Source organism: Oenanthe melanoleuca, chromosome 25 (assembly GCF_029582105.1).
Source record: "Oenanthe melanoleuca isolate GR-GAL-2019-014 chromosome 25, OMel1.0, whole genome shotgun sequence".
In the NCBI taxonomy this organism is placed as follows: Eukaryota; Metazoa; Chordata; class Aves; order Passeriformes; family Muscicapidae; genus Oenanthe; species Oenanthe melanoleuca.
Window position 1 is genome coordinate 3894506 of NC_079358.1, and position 12403 is coordinate 3906908.

At 51.1% G+C, this 12403-nt stretch overlaps 2 long non-coding RNA genes across 5 annotated transcripts; one reads left to right on the forward strand and one right to left on the reverse strand.

Moving 5' to 3' along the window:
• The first annotated feature begins 159 nt into the window (after positions 1-159).
• On the forward strand, positions 160-4667 carry LOC130262883 (uncharacterized). The gene is made up of 5 exons (XR_008842165.1): positions 160-684; positions 2386-2441; positions 2983-3198; positions 3772-3950; positions 4582-4667. It is a non-coding gene; the product is annotated as an uncharacterized LOC130262883 (long non-coding RNA).
• On the reverse strand, positions 2386-8255 carry LOC130262945 (uncharacterized). 4 transcript variants are annotated; one of them, XR_008842169.1, is made up of 6 exons: positions 8110-8255; positions 6547-7481; positions 6308-6443; positions 4602-5329; positions 3716-3961; positions 2386-2536 (listed from the first exon to the last, which is right to left on the reverse strand). It is a non-coding gene; the product is annotated as an uncharacterized LOC130262945 (long non-coding RNA). The 4 variants fall into 4 exon arrangements; XR_008842170.1 differs by lacking the exon at positions 2386-2536 and having other exon boundaries at positions 3873-3961; positions 6547-7125; positions 7349-7481; XR_008842171.1 differs by lacking the exon at positions 2386-2536 and having other exon boundaries at positions 3873-3961; positions 6547-7125; positions 7243-7481.
• Positions 8256-12403: the final 4148 nt, after the last annotated feature.

Here is a 12403-nt window from a genome sequence, read left to right on the forward strand (position 1 = left end):
GGGCGGGCCCGCGGCTGTGACGGGAGGGTCGGGGCCGCGGCAGTGACGCGGGGGGCGTGGCCGTCACTGTGACGCGGGGGGCGGGCCCGCGGCTGTGATGCGGGGGGGGCCGACCCGATGACGTGCGGGGCCGTGGGCGGAGCCCGGGCCGCTGACGTGCGGGCGCTAACGTGACAGCGCTTCCGGTTCGGGTGCCGGCGGTGCCGCCGCTCCCTCGGCGGGCGGAGTGTGGGGCTCGGGCACCCGGCGGCATCGGGGCGGGCGCTGGGGCCGCGCGGCGCTGCCGCTGCTGCTCCGGGCTGCTGCCGGGGCTCCCGTGCCGCCGGCCGTGCGCGGGAGGGCGGTGCGGGGATTTCCCCGCGCTGAGGGGAACCGGCCCCGGCGCCTCCCGAACCCGCCGCTCCGGCGCTGCCAGGGAGTTTGTGATCAATTAAAAAGATGCCTTGTATTCTCGGAGTGTTCCATTCTGCCTCTGCTGTTTTTCCTGCTAGTCTGGATCCTCTGCTTAGATTTTTTTTTTCTTCCTATTTTAGATGCCCTGGCTGTGGTGGATGTCCCGGTTGAGGGCAGTGATGGCTTTCATGAAGAAATCTTTAAATGAAGACGGGATTACCCAAACCTTTCCCTTCCCTGCTGCACTAGAAGCCAGGAATATCCTGTTGCTTCAGTCTGAAAACGGAACAGGTACAGGTTTTTTTGGTATTGTGCCATTTCTACCAGTGGCGTGAAAGGGGCATCATTTTTGAGCCGTTTTTAATAATTCTTGGGGATATTTTTGGGGTGTTTCTGGCTGGTTTTTTGGGGTATTTTTCTCACTTTGGCCACCTGGTCCAGCTAATTTTTGGAGTTTTTTGAGGGAATATTTTTGGTAATTTTGGGGGATTTTTTTGGGAAATTTTTTTCAGGATTATTGGTAATTTTGTGGGGGGGTTTTGGTAATTTTGGGAATTTTTTTCGGGTTTTTGGGAATTTTTTGGGGATATTTATGGGGATATTTTTTGGGGTTTCTTGAGGGTTTTTTGGGACTTTTTTGGGGATTTTCTGGGATTTTTGAGGGGTTTTTGGAATTTCTTTGGGAATTTTTATTGGGATATTTTTGGTAGTTTTTGTGGATTTTTTGGGGATATTTTTTAAGGATTTTTGGTGATATTTTTGGGGTGTTTTTGTGGGTTTTTTTCATCTTTGGCTGCCTGGTTATGGGGATTTTTTGGGTGTTTTTTTGGGGTGTTTCTAGGGGGGGTTTTGGTAATTTTTGGGGGGGTTTTGGTAATTTTAGGGGTTTTTTTGGGAATTTTTTTGGAGTTTTTGGGTAGTTTTTTGGGGTTCTTTCTCCCCTATGGCTGCCAGCTCCAGCTGATTTTTGGGGGGATATTTTTTAAAATGTTGGGGGATTTTATGGGGGGATTTTTTTTTTTTTTTTTTGAGTTTTGCAATTTTTGGGGATATTTTTGGGGAATTTTTGGGGGTTTTTTGGGGTTTTTTTTCTTACCTTTTGCCACCAGCTCCAGATGATTTTTGGGGGGTTTTCTGAGAAGACTTTTGGTAATTTTGGCGAATTTTTGGGGGTTTTTGGTAATGTTTGGGATTTTTTTGGGATTTTTTTGGGGATTTTTGGACTTTTTTGGGGAATTTTTTTTCTTTTTTTTTGGGGGGGATATTTTTTGGGGAATTTATTGTGGATTTCTGGGGAATTTTTGTAGGGATTTTTTTGAGGATTTTTTTTTTTTTTTTTTTTTTGCAGGATTATTTGGGATTTTTTGGGGGTTTTTGGGAATTTTTGGGGGGATTTTCTTTGGGATTTTTTTTTATTTTTAATTTTTGGCGATTTTTTAGGAATTTTTTCTTGGGTATTTTTGGGGGTTTTTTTGGTTTTTTTTTTGTTTTGTTTGTTTTTTCCTTACATTTGGCCGCCACTTCCACATGGTTTTGGGTGTTTTTTGGATGGATATTTTTGGTAATTTTTGGGGATTCTTTAGGGGAATTATTTTGGGGTTTTTGGGGGATTTTGGGGAATATTTTTGGGATTTTTTGGGGCTTTTTTTGAGGATGTTTGGTGTGTTGTTGTTTCTTTTGCTTGTTTTTTTTTTTTTTTTTGTTTTGTTTTGTTTTGTTTTTGTGTAGGCCAAGAAACAAATTCAGCTTTAATTGTCATAGGAGCTGCTAGAGAAGACAATCTAAGTGTCATCAGTTCTGTACAGAGAAAGCAATGTGGAGCTGCTCTGAGGTGCAGCTATATTGTGTGCAGGGAGAAAAAGTTACAGGAAAAAAAAATATACTTGGGTTATTTTATCTTTTGATTCTTTAAAAAAAATAATCTAGCCACTTTCTATAAATATGAGTTCCAAGATGAATTTTGGTACCTTTTTCTGCTTGTGTTGCAAACAGGACACCTTGATAAGCGTGATTCCTAGAGCTGAAGGGAGACACCACAGCCAGACAAGGTGTGCAACCACCTGACTTATTTCTTCAACCACCTGATTTATTTCTAGTACAATTAGAACAAACAGCCCTTTCCTTTTTAATAAAGATAAAGCACCTAGGTGAGATTTCAGAGGAAAAAAAAAAAAAAAAAAAAAAAAGAAAGAAAAAAAGGCATCAACACTCATTTGATCATTGTCAAACACAGTTATAGTTTGTGACAGAGTGTGCCAAAAGAAGAAAACTTGGGTGGATGGCTTTCTATATCTAGAAGAGGTAATCAGTTCTAATGAGTAGGTGGCTACTTTGCATCCTTTTTTTTTCCTTGTGCAGATTATATGTGTCAGTTCAGAGTGCCTGCAGTTGCCTCTGGCTGGGTTGGGGATCACAGGCCCCCTGGGCTGGGTTTGGTGAGTTTTTCTCCAAGGCCAGCAGTGAACACTACTACACTCCACCTGAGTTCAGCTCAGAGCTCATCTCAAAACATGGGGAGCTGAGGAGATTTTTGTTTCATATTCATCGCTGTTTTTCTCTTATGATTTTTTTTTTTTTCACTTTAAACAGTTTAAAAATCACGAGGAGGTGAGCAAAGAACCTGCTGTGCCCCTGGATTCTGCATTTACCACTTTGCTAAAGAGAGCCTATGAGAGAGGAAGCAATACCCTACTGGAAGGTGGTGTTCAGACAAAATTGGCTTCCTGGCTCCCACCTGACCAGCTTTTGTTGGGAGTAAAGCATGTGCTGTTATACCTGAAATCCACAGTGGAGAACTTCAGCAGGGTAAGAGCAATATTGTAATAATATTGTGGTTATGTTTGATTTATTTTCATGTAGAAGGTACAAATGACTTAGCTGTTCAAACTTAGGTTCCAGTTCTGTAGCTCTTTTTTCTGTGCTTGTCTCTGAGGCTGCACAGCACCGTACAAAACTGCACGTAATTTGTAAACAAATGCCAGTTCTTATTATTGAGGATTTGCTTTGGATTTACTTTGCATGGGTTACCTTGCTGATCAGTGTGAGTGCAAATAACCTCGAGATTTTAATCCAGCTCCTGGGTCTCCCCAGGAAGCCTTTGCAGAGAGTAAAATTCACTGGCCTGTGTACCTCCAAATGTCATATATATAATGTATAAATGAATATATATATATGTGTAAATGAAATTCTATCACTATTTTAATTTGGCAACCTGAGACTTCTCTTAGAATCAGGTTTCTATTAAGGGAGGTGGTTCCTTCTCCCAGAAGAGGTTGTAATCTAAGTAGTTCTTAGTTAACTCCTATTCCTGCTGTATAATTACCTGTCTGCTCCCATCCTCCTCTTTTCTTCACTTCCAACATGTCTTTGTTTTCATAGCTTGGTAAAACTTTGGGTCCTCAGCTTGTTGATCTCTGTGTGGACCTGCTGAGCATCTTGTTGTGCCGGGACAATGAAATAAAGCTGGAGCAGCAGCAGAAGCAGGAGGAGCATCAGGCTGATGGGATCTCTTCATGGATGAGGAGCCTCTGATGACAGAAGTGTCTTCAAATGACAAGGTACCAAATCCCTGCATACAGAGGCACATGTTAGTAAACTTGGGTTTGGCCGATTCTCTGGGGAATAGTTTTGCTGATCAGAGAGTTGTTGTCAAGCTCTTGGAGGGGAACTTAGGAATGCAGAGCGTGAGGTTGCTAAACTACTGTCTGGAGATGTGAGCCAGCTGCATCACCCACAGTCCCACCCCTGAGCTGGAACACGGTCAGGAGAAGTCTCAAATCAGATCACCTTTTCAGGAAAAAATGCATTCCCTCAGCCCTGTGTAAAGCCTTATTGAAAATTATGTACCTGAGGAGGGAATTTTTTCTCCTTTCATCTGTTCTGTGAATTTGTGGAGATTAGAGTGTGTTGATGAACCCCAGAATACTCAGTTCTTCTCTGCAGACGAGCTTAGACACGTCCAGAGTGTTCAGTGTAACAGCATAAATCCCACAGCATAAATGTTGAGAGAATGATATTTATGTGCTTGTAATTCATTAATATTTTTTATCCTCTGGTCAGCTAGTAGACAGTTTCATGTTCAATAATTGTAACTGATAAAATGTGGAAAATAGGCAGATGAATGAGTTTATTTTTTACCCTGCACTGTGATTATCCATTCAGTCATGCTGTTACCTCTGTTTGTTACAGACCCTGGAGGATGCACTCACCTTGATTTTCAGACATCCTGCACTGGAGAGCTGGTTCCTGGCGTTGGAGCTGCGCTCTGTTCCTCAGCCTGGTCTGAACCCTGTCACTGTGAAGCTCCTGTCAGCTCACCTCCATTCTGGGGTGCTCCAGCTGCTGAAAACGAGAGATCACAGACACGTCTTGTCCAAGTATTTCAAAGCCATCACCAAAAGTGTCCTGGAAGAGCTGCAGACTGGGGGGAAGGACCAAAGCCAGGTCTATCCCAGGAAGTCTCACCAGCTGCAGGCTCTGGAGGAGCTGCACATGTACATGACTGCAGCTCAGCTGAAGGAGATCACTTTAACCATGCTGCAACTTCCTGAGATGGGCTTGGCTTCTCAGAAATCTGAAAAAATCCCCTAAAATAGGGAAGCAGTTAAGCTTCTATGGACAAACTTTGGTGCAGCTCTTTACAGACAGCCACCAAAGACAGCCCCAGCAAGGAGAACTTCTGCTGTCCACAGAGCACATTAAGGCTTTGGGGAAATTGATGTCAGCATCGGCCAGAAGAGATTTGGAGCGAGTTTTCCTTCAGGCTCTCCAGAGTGAGCCAGTCCTTGCTCTCACAGGTGGTGTTGAGGTGCAGGCTCACTGCCTTGCCCAGTGCTCACTCACCTCCCTGGCCATTGTGGCCATGCTGATCCAGCACTCCAGGACTCACCTGCTGCAGTTGGAGCTCTGGTGTCTGAGCAGTGCCACTGGGAAGTACCTGAGGAAGCACATGGAGAGCTTTCTTCCACTGGTTCACGTGCATTTGCAGTACAGAGACCTGTATGGATTCAGCCGACCTTCCGCAGGTAAAGGCACCACTGAGCCCTGCCTGATGCAGGAGGCCCTGCTGGCCTTAAGGGCTGGCAATCTTCACACCACAAATAAAGGCGATAAGACCTAGATGTCTGACCTCTAGTGACTGTCTTGGAAGTACCTCTGCAGCACTAAAGGTGAACAGCTGTTCTGAGGCTTGCCTGTTTGAAGCTAAGTGCTCTTAAGAGTTACTGCTGCCCTGATTTTTCTTTTGAAGCCCTTATTTAATGCTTGGTGAATGTGGAATTCTGTCTTTGTGCTTCTCCTGATTTAGTACAGGAGATAAAACCTTTTGCTCAGGCAAGGAGAGAAGAGTGTCTGGAGCGTGCAATGCCACAACCAGATGGTTTTTGTAGAAACTGAGCTTTCACTTTTGCAGAGTCCAAGAATTTTCTTTCTAAAACAAACCTCCGGCTCTGGGCTGGCTACAGTAATGCTCATATGTAATGTCATAACCTCACAGTGCCTCCTGGAGGGTGGATATTCCCGTGCAGAGCTGCCCCTTGAACGCCAGCTGTGCCAGGAACGGGCAGAGCGTCCAAGGAAGCTCAGCAGCATCGGGACAGGGACAGGCATCTGTTCCAAAGAATTGGCTATTTAAAGCCCTCATCCCCCAGCCCCACCCATGTCCCTGGGGGCAGCTGACAGAGCTGCCTGGAGTTCAGCTGATTTAGCCCCCCTGAGCCGGGGCTCCAGGTGATATTTTCAAGCAGGAGAAGGCAGGGCCGGGGGCGCTCCGGTCCCGTGCCAAGGCAGCTCCCCGTGCCCACGGGAGGACATCTCTCCCTGCAGCAGCTCAGCTCCTTTCAGAGCCTCAGCAAGTTCTTTTCCCTCAGCAAAGGGTGCACATCCCTGCCTTCAGCACACCTCCAGTGGGACCCACCTGGGAAAGCTTTCCATCCCTTCTGCACTTCCAGCTGGCTCCCTGGAAACTCCCACCTTCGTCCAAACAAAACTTCATCCCACCTGAACCTTTGATTTGAAGGCATCTCTGCAGGCTGTCGGTTGGCATTTAATAGCTGTGAGGGAAGACTGCCTTGGCTTCAGTGCTGCTGCTGCTGCTGCTGAACGAGGCCTCAGGCAGGAAGGGAAGGGAAGGCAATTGGGGTGGACAGGACACACCTGGCAGCTGCCTGGGAGCTCTGGGAGGCTGGAACCAGGAATTGCTGTCTGAGCCCCTCTGCACGCAGCCCGTGCCGCCATCACCAGGACACGCCAGCTGCTCCTTGGGCTGCTTTTGGGCTGTCAGTGGCCTGTATCCAGGCTGGAGCATCTCCAGGAGCCTGCTCAGAGCAGCCCCTGGCCCGGGAGCCACGGGCAGCCCTTGAGCCGTGTCCGCGCCAGCGCCGGCCGGGCACCCAGCGCCCATCCCGGGCCGTGTGCTCGGCACGGGCAGGACGCTGCAGGCACAGCCCTTGCCCCGAGGGCCCAAGGACAAGAGGTGCTGGATGCCTTTCGGGGACTCCTGGCCTCGTCCTGCCCCTCGCAGCTGGGACACACAGAAACATCAAGGAGCATTGCTGGCACTGAGAGGGAGGCACTGAGGCCTCTGTGCAGCTCTGGGCCACAAAACCAACCCCAGCTTCAGCAGCTGCTTCATTTGGGCAACACTCACCTGCAGGAAATGCCACCTGCCACTCTCCAGAAGAACTCAGGCCACGCAGCAAGGGAAGCCTCAGAACCTGTCCTGCTCACTTCTCCCTACAAAGAGACATGGCAAGAGCAAATCTACAGCTGCTGGGTAAATCCTGGAAAGGGCAGGAAAATCAGGGGATGGGAAGATGCGGTGCTGTCATGCCAGCTGCCAGCCAGTTCTACCCTACAGCCGTGGCAGGGGCTGGTGTGTAAAGCTGCTTTAGCAGAATAGAAGGAGCTGCAGTTTCCTTGCTGGAGCCAATGATTCCCATCCTTGGGAGTTTCATACCTGAGATGCAGAGGGCTCAGTCAGTCGGAGCACAGTCCAGGTAGTGCCAAGGTTGTGAGTTCAATTCTCCCACGGGCCGTGTCCTCGAGAGTCGGATTTCAGGAACCCTCTCAATCCCAGTATATCCTGTGACCTGGAAGTAAAGAGGAAAAGCCGCAACCGAGTTTTAATAAAAGAGGTTTTGCCATTGCAGAGCTTTTTGGAGTTGCAAAGCAAGGGAGAGGGGGAGCATCCCATCTGGCAGGTGAATGAGAAGCAGCCCGAGCAGAACCGTGCCCGGCCCCGCCGAGCGGCTCGTCCCGCGCCCCAGCCCCGCTCGTTCCGCAGGGGTGCGCGGGCAGCAGCCCCGGGGCTGTGCGCGCACGGGAACGGGGCCTCCGCGGGACGGGGGCACCGGGAGCGCCGGGATTTGGGGCTCCCAGGGCTGGCACGGCGGCCCCCGCGCCCCGGCCGGGTCCAGCCGCGATGCAGCGTCTACACGGGGAGATCCCGCCGCCGTTCTTCCGGGCGCGGTTACCGGCAGAGCCCCGGCTCCCCGCGGCCGCAGCGGGACCGTGTCCAGAGTGCCGCGGCCGCCGGAACGGAATGGGAGCGGCAGCGCCGGGCTCAGCCCCAGCGCCCGTCCGGGGCGGCTGCTGCTGCTGCCTGCGGCGATCCCGATCCCGGCCCCGCTACCCGCACCCTGCCTGCCCGGGGAGAGGCGGCACCGCCTGGAACCCCCAGCCAATACCGCCAAAACCTAGACCCGACCCTAGTCCTACCTGAGCGCCCCAGGATTCGCGCAGAACCGGGAGCTGTCCCTGGCACAGCGCTCCGACGAGGATCCCGCCGCCTCCCAGCACGAGTGTTCCCGAACGGAACGGGCCGGGAGCGGATCGGCCGCATAGAAATAGGCCCCGGCCCGCGCAGCCGCACTGGGGCCCCGCGCACCTGTGCCGGGCCCGGCCCCGCCCCTGAATCACCTCACGGCCCGGCACCTGGATCCTCGCCCGGTACCGCCCCCGGTACCGCCGTGGGTACCGCCGTCGCTGCCGCCCTTGGTACCGCCCCTGGTTCCGCCCTTGGTACCGCCCCCGGGACCGCCTTCGGTACCGCCCCCGGCAGTACAGGACCCCGGCAGAGAAAGGCGTCTGTCCGCAGCCGCCTGTCTGCGCCTGCCCGTTTCCCGCGCGCCCGCGGCGCCGTTGAGCCCACAGCCCGTGTCCGCGCTCTCGGAAACGCCGCAGAAAATCGCGCCGCGGGGATCGGTGTCGGCGTCGCGGGCAGGCAGCCCCCAAAACACACTGGGGTCCTTGATTTTCCCGCCCTTTCTGCCGCCATATATAGAAGGTCAAACGAGTGCCGGCCAAACCGCCATCTTGAGAGTGGCAAGACGTCACTTCCGCCCTTCTCGGCCGCCATCTCTAGTACTGGCAGAGGCCACTTCCGGCCCGGCTGCCATCTTTGTTGTGGTACACGGAACTGCCGCCATATATAGAAGGTCAAACGAGTGCAGGCCAAACCGCCATCTTGAGAGTGGCAAGACGTCACTTCCGCCCTTCTCGGCCGCCATCTCTAGTACTGGCAGAGGCCACTTCCGCAGCGTGGCGGCAGTCCTACAGGGCAGCGTCCCGGCACGCGCTCGCTCCCATCATCGGAAGGGCACGCGCGCAGCACCGCGCTGTGCCCACAGGACGGCAGCGCTGCCAGGGCGCCGGAGCGGCGGCGGCTGCAGTACCGCGCTGTGCCCACAAGGCGGCAGCACTGCCGCCCTTCCCACGCTCGCAGCCGCGGCCGCTCTCGCAGCCCGAACTCGGCGTCACCCTCCCCTCTATTCACACACACCCCCCGCTCCCCGCTCCATCCGGGCAGCGAAGGCGGGGGCGCCGCTGCAATCCGGATCTCCGGCGAGGAGAACAGCATTGCTGCCCTGCCGGATTGAGAAATCCGATTCCTTGCAGAGATTGAGGGGATAGGGAGCTCAGCCTTAGGCTGGGTTTTGGCAGCGGCAATCGGGTGAGGAGGGGAGAGAGGAGCTGCTCGGCAGCGGCTGCAGTACCGCGCTGTGCCCACAAGGCGGCGTTAGCGGCGGGTGCGCAGCCAGGGCTGGGGCGGGGCAGGGGCGGGGCCGGGGGAGCGTCCCAGGGGATGGAACGAAGAGGGACGGGGTCAGCGCTGGGCTAAACCCCCAGAACCCCCTAAAAAAAACCCAAAATTAAAAAAAAAAATTAAAAATCCAATAAAAACCTTAAAACCCCCCAAAACACCCCAAAACCCCTTTAAAAACGGGGGACGGGGCCACGTGACACCCCAGGCAGTTCCAAAGCCCAAGGGGCGGGGATCGGTTTAGGGTGCATTGCTCTGGGCCTGAGCAATCGAGCCGAGAGAGATCGATCGGCAGGCATCACGAGTCGATCGCGGAGCGGATGAGCGATCGATCGGCAGGCATCACGAGTCGATCGCCGAGCAATCGATCGGCAGGCATCGCTAGTCGATCGCCGAGCGATCGATCGGCAGGCGTCGCTAGTCGATCGCCGCTCAATCGATCGGCAGGCATCGCGAATCGATCGCCGAGCAATCGATCGGCAGGCATCGCTAGTCGATCGCCGAGCAGTCGATCGGCAGGCATTAACATGGCCATCGCTGTGCCGCGAGGGGCGGGGCCTTGACTGTGATGCGAGGGGCGGATCCGCGGCTGGGACTCCGGGGGCGTGGCCGTCACTGTGACAAGGGGGGCGGGCCCGCGGCTGTGACGGGAGGGTCGGGGCCGCGGCAGTGACGCGGGGGGCGTGGCCGTCACTGTGACGCGGGGGGCGGGGCCGCGGCTGTGATGCGGGGGGGGCCGACCCGATGACGTGCGGGGCCGTGGGCGGAGCCCGGGCCGCTGACGTGCGGGCGCTAACGTGACAGCGCTTCCGGTTCGGGTGCCGGCGGTGCCGCCGCTCCCTCGGCGGGCGGAGTGTGGGGCTCGGGCACCCGGCGGCATCGGGGCGGGCGCTGGGGCCGCGCGGCGCTGCCGCTGCTGCTCCGGGCTGCTGCCGGGGGCTCCCGTGCCGCCGGCCGTGCGCGGGAGGGCGGTGCGGGGATTTCCCCGCGCTGAGGGGAACCGGCCCCGGCGCCTCCCGAACCCGCCGCTCCGGCGCTGCCAGGGAGTTTGTGATCAATTAAAAAGATGCCTTGTATTCTCGGAGTGTTCCATTCTGCCTCTGCTGTTTTTCCTGCTAGTCTGGATCCTCTGCTTAGATTTTTTTTTTTCTGCCTATTTTAGATGCCCTGGCTGTGGTGGATGTCCCGGTTGAGGGCAGTGATGGCTTTCATGAAGAAATCTTTAAATGAAGACGGGATTACCCAAACCTTTCCCTTCCCTGCTGCACTAGAAGCCAGGAATATCCTGTCGCTTCAGTCTGAAAACGGAACAGGTACAGGTTTTTTTGGTATTGTGCCATTTCTACCAGTGGCGTGAAAGGGGCATCATTTTGAGCCGTTTTTAATAATTCTTGGGGATATTTTTTGGGGTGTTTCTGGCTGGTTTTTTGGGGTATTTTCTCACTTTGGCCACCTGGTCCAGCTAATTTTTGGAGTTTTTTGAGGGAATATTTTTGGTAATTTTGGGGGATTTTTTTGGGAAATTTTTTTCAGGATTATTGGTAATTTTGTGGGGGGTTTTGGTAATTTTGGGGATTTTTTTGGAAATTTTTGGGGTACTTTGGGGAAATTTTTTGGGAATCGTTTTGGGATTTTAGGGAATTTTTTTCGGGTTTTTGGGAATTTTTTGGGGATATTTATGGGGATATTTTTTGGGGTTTCTTGAGGGTTTTTTGGGACTTTTTTGGGGATTTTCTGGGATTTTTGAGGGGTTTTTGGAATTTCTTGGGAATTTTATTGGGATATTTTTGGTAGTTTTTGTGGATTTTTTGGGGATATTTTTTAAGGATTTTTGGTGATATTTTTGGGGTGTTTTTGTGGGTTTTTTTCATCTTTGGCTGCCTGGTTATGGGGATTTTTTGGGTGTTTTTTTGGGGTGTTTCTAGGGGGGGTTTTGGTAATTTTTGGGGGGGTTTTGGTAATTTTAGGGGTTTTTTTGGGAATTTTTTTTGGAGTTTTTGGGTAGTTTTGGGGGGATATTTTTTAAAATGTTGGGGGATTTTATGGGGGGATTTTTTTTTTTTTTTTTTTTGAGTTTTGCAATTTTTGGGGATATTTTTGGGGAATTTTTGGGGGTTTTTTGGGGTTTTTTTTCTTACCTTTTGCCACCAGCTCCAGATGATTTTTGGGGGGTTTTCTGAGAAGACTTTTGGTAATTTTGGCGAATTTTTGGGGGTTTTTGGTAATGTTTGGGATTTTTTTGGGATTTTTTTGGGGATTTTTGGACTTTTTTGGGGAATTTTTTTTCTTTTTTTTTGGGGGGGATATTTTTTGGGGAATTTATTGTGGATTTCTGGGGAATTTTTGTAGGGATTTTTTTGAGGATTTTTTTTTTTTTTTTTTTTTCAGGATTATTTGGGATTTTTTGGGGGTTTTTGGGAATTTTTGGGGGGATTTTCTTTGGGATTTTTTTTTATTTTTAATTTTTGGCGATTTTTTAGGAATTTTTTCTTGGGTATTTTTGGGGGTTTTTTTGGTTTTTTTTTTTTTTTTGTTTTTTCCTTACATTTGGCCGCCACTTCCACATGGTTTTGGGTGTTTTTTGGATGGATATTTTTGGTAATTTTTGGGGATTCTTTAGGGGAATTATTTTGGGGTTTTTGGGGGATTTTGGGGAATATTTTTGGGATTTTTTGGGGCTTTTTTTGAGGATGTTTGGGGATTTTTGTGTTGCTTGTGTTTGTTTGTTTTGTTGTTGTTGTTGTTTTGTTTGTTTGGTGTGTTGTTGTTTCTTTTGGTTGTTTTTTTTTTTGTTTTGTTTTGTTTTGTTTTGTTTTTGTGTAGGCCAAGAAACAAATTCAGCTTTAATTGTCATAGGAGCTGCTAGAGAAGACAATCTAAGTGTCATCAGTTCTGTACAGAGAAAGCAATGTGGAGCTGCTCTGAGGTGCAGCTATATTGTGTGCAGGGAGAAAAAGTTACAGAAAAAAA